Genomic DNA, 3977 nt, shown 5'->3' with positions numbered 1-3977 from the left:
CTATAAGTTTATCGTACGAGAAATCATCGTTAATAGAGGTTCTTTCCGGTTCAAGGTTCTCAAGTCTAGAGAGGTGGTCTGCTACTACGTTTTCAGTTCCTTTCTTGTCTTTGATTTCTAAATCGAACTCTTGTAGCAACAAGATCCATCTTAGGAGTCTAGGTTTAGCATCTTTTTTTGTCAAAAGGTACTTGATAGCAGCGTGATCAGTGTAAACTATTATTTTGGCTCCGACCAAGTAGGAACGAAATTTATCTAGCGCAAATACAACTGCTAGGAGTTCTTTCTCGGTAGTGGCGTAATTCATTTGCGCTTCATCCAGGGTTCTACTTGCGTAATATATAACGTGAAGCTTTTTATCCTTTCGTTGTCCTAAAACAGCACCTACAGCATAATCGCTGGCATCACACATTATTTCGAATGGTTCATTCCAGTCGGGTGTCTGCATTATGGGTGCGGAGATCAGTGCTTGCTTAAGCGCTTGAAATGCTTTTAAACAGTTATCGTCGAATATGAAATCAGCATCTTTCATCAATAGTCCGGTTAAAGGTTTTGTTATCTTAGAGAAGTCTTTGATGAATCGTCGGTAAAAACCGGCGTGTCCTAAGAAGCTTCGTACCTCTCTCACAGTTTTCGGGGGTTGAAGGTTTTCGATTACCTCTATTTTGGCTTTGTCTACTTCAATTCCTCTGTTCGAGATGATGTGTCCTAAAACAATTCCTTCTTGTACCATAAAATGGCACTTCTCCCAGTTAAGTACTAAGTTTACTTTCACACATCGCTCAAGAACTCTTTCTAGGTTTTTAAGGCATTCTTCAAAACTTTGTCCGTATACGAAAAAGTCATCCATAAATACTTCCATGATGTTTTCGAGAAAGTCGGCGAAAATTGCCATCATGCATCTTTGAAAGGTTGCAGGAGCATTACACAGGCCAAACGGCATTCGCCTATAAGCGAAGGTACCAAAAGGGCACGTGAACGTTGTCTTTTCTTGGTCATCAGGGTGAATTGGTATTTGAAAGAAGCCTGAATAGCCGTCTAGATAACAGAAATGCGAATGTTTTGCTAATCGTTCTAACATCTGGTCAATGAATGGTAAAGGGAAATGATCTTTTCGGGTTGCTTTGTTTAGTTTCCTATAGTCAATGCACATTCTCCATCCCGATTCGATTCGTTTAGTTATAGTTTCCCCTTTTTCGTTTTCAATAACGGTTATGCCTCATTTCTTTGGTACTACGTGTACAGGACTAACCCATTTGCTATCAGATATAGGATATATAATACCTGCTTCTAATAACTTGGTTATTTCCTTCTTTACTACCTCACTCAGGATCGGATTTAGTCTCCTCTGGTGTTCCCTAGAGGTTTTACAGTCTTCTTCTAACATGATGCGGTGCATACAAATAGAAGGACTTATTCCTTTAAGATCGGTGATGTGGTAACCTAGTGCGGTTGGATACTTTCTTAAGATATGTAGGAGTTTTTCTGTTTCGAGTCTTCCTAGGTCTGCATTAACTATCACAGGTCGTTCAAGTTCTAAATCTAGGAATTCATATCTCAGATTTTTGGGAAGTGTTTTCAGGTCAAGGGTTGGTTTGTTTAGACATTGCGTGGGGTCCGGTGTTATTGCTAAACATTGGTTAGATTTGTCTTTTAAAAGATAGTCTGATGATTTGTCTTCTCCTAACTCTGCTTCTTTTATGCATTCATCGATGATATCCATGAAGTAACATGTATCTTCTATTGCAGGTGCTTTCAAGAATTGGGAAAGAATGAACTCAATTTTCTCTTCACCTACTTCGAAGGTGAGTCGTCCTCGTTTTACGTCTATGATTGCACCGGCAGTTGCTAAAAACGGTCTTCCCAGTATAGTGGGTGTAATATCATCTTCTCTAATGTCCATAATTGTAAAATCAGTTGGAATGTAGAATTGACCTATGCGTACGGGAACGTTTTCAAGAATTCCTACAGGATATTTGATGGAACGATCTGCTAGTTGCACAGACATTTTGGTTGGTCTTAATTCTCCCATTTCCAGTTTCTTACATATGGATAAAGGCATAACGCTAATTCCGGCTCCTAAATCGCATAAGGCTTTGTCGATGACAAATTTTCCTATGTGACAGGGTATAGAGAAACTACCCGGATCCTTGAGTTTAGGAGGCATGTTTTGGATTATAGCGCTACATTCGGCAGGGAGTGTAACGGTTTCGCTATCTTCAAGTTTCCTCTTATTAGAAAGAATTTCTTTTAAGAATTTAGCATAGGAGGGCATCTGCGTAATAGCTTCGGTGAACGGAATTGTAACGTTTAATTGTTTAAGGAGATCAACAAATTTTCTAAATTGGCCCGCATCTTTGGTTTTAACAAGCCTTTGAGGGTAAGGGATAGGTGGTTTGTAAGGTGGTGGAGGTACATAAGGTTCCTTCTTTTCTAGGGTTTCCTTATTACTCTCTTCCTTTTCCTTAGGTTCACTTTCCTCAGTTGATTTCTTAGGGTTTTGGTTTTCTATCCTTGGATCAGACGGTCCTTCCACTTCCGTTCCACTTCTTAATATAATTGCATGAGCGTGGCTTCTCGGGTTAGGTTGGGGCTGTCCAGGGAATGTACCAGTTGGGGCAGCAGTAGGTGCTTGTTGTTGGGCTACTTGTGATATTTGTGTTTCCAGCATTTTGTTATGGGTAGCCAAGGCATCTACTTTGCTTGCTAGTTGTTTAAGTTGTTCGCCAGTGTGTACATTCTGGTTTAAGAAATCTTTATTGGTTTGTTGTTGGGAAGCTATAAAGTTTTCCATCTTGATTTCCAAGTTAGATTTCCTAGGGGCGTTATTGTTAGGCATGGATGGGTTCGGTTTCTGATATCCCGGAGGTATAGCTGGGGCTTGATTTTGAGACTGTCCAGGTGCGTACAAAGCATTATTACTCTTATACGAAAAGTTTGGATGGTTCTTCCAATTTGAGTTATAGGTATTCGAGTAGGGGCTTCCTTGAGCATAGTTTACTTGCTCTGCTTGGATTCCTGTCAAGAGTTGACAATCCGTAGGAGTGTGACCTTGGATTCCACAGACCTCGCAATTCTGAGTTATAGCAACCACGGCGGCTGGAGGTGATACATTTAAACTTTCAATTTTCTGGACCAAAGCATCCACTTTTGCATTAACGTGATCAAGGTTACTTATCTCGTACATGCCAGTTTTCGTTTGAGGTTTTTCCACCATTGTTCGTTCGGTTCCCCACTGATAGTGGTTTTGGGCCATGCTTTCGATAAGCTGGTAAGCATCAGCATAAGGTTTGTTCATTAGTGCACCACCTGCAGCGGCGTCTATTGTTAACCTTGTGTTGTACAAGAGACCATTATAAAATGTGTGAATTACTAACCAGTCTTCCAAACCATGGTGTGGGCAAAGTCTCATCATGTCTTTGTATCTTTCCCATGCTTCGAAAAGAGACTCGTTGTCTTTCTGTTTAAATCCGTTTATCTGGGCTCTTAACATAGCTGTTTTGCTTGGCGGAAAGTATCGGGCAAGAAAAACTTTCTTCAACTCGTTCCATGTGGTGACAGAGTTTGAAGGGAGAGACTGAAGCCATCTTCTAGCGCTATCTCTTAATGAGAAAGGAAAAAGACGAAGTCGAATTGCCTCCGAAGTGACACCATTAGCTTTAACAGTATCAGCGTATTGGACAAATACGGATAAATGAAGGTTTGGATCCTCGGTAGGATTTCCAGAGAATTGGTTCTGTTGCACAGCCTGCAACAACGAAGGTTTAAGTTCGAAGTTGTTTGCTTCGATTACGGGTGGAGCAATACTTGAATGCGGCTCATCTTGCGATGGAGCGGCGTAATCTCTAAGAGCACGAGCTGGTTCTGCCATCTCGGTTATCGAAGGAAAAATGTTTTTGAAATCAGGAAGTTCTATAGGAGGGAGATTGTTTGCAGCACGATATTCCCGAATTCGTCGTAGGACTCGGAGATATAGT

General features: G+C 40.9%; 1 pseudogene; it reads left to right on the top strand.

The window, feature by feature from the left end:
• The first annotated feature begins 3386 nt into the window (after window positions 1–3386).
• Window positions 3387–3486, top strand: LOC127109183 (uncharacterized; annotated as a pseudogene).
• Window positions 3487–3977: the final 491 nt, after the last annotated feature.

This window comes from Lathyrus oleraceus, chromosome 7, assembly GCF_024323335.1.
Source record: "Lathyrus oleraceus cultivar Zhongwan6 chromosome 7, CAAS_Psat_ZW6_1.0, whole genome shotgun sequence".
In the NCBI taxonomy this organism is placed as follows: domain Eukaryota; kingdom Viridiplantae; phylum Streptophyta; class Magnoliopsida; order Fabales; family Fabaceae; genus Lathyrus; species Lathyrus oleraceus.
The sequence above is the reverse complement of the archived record's forward strand: the minus strand, read 5'-3'. Positions and strand labels throughout refer to the sequence as shown.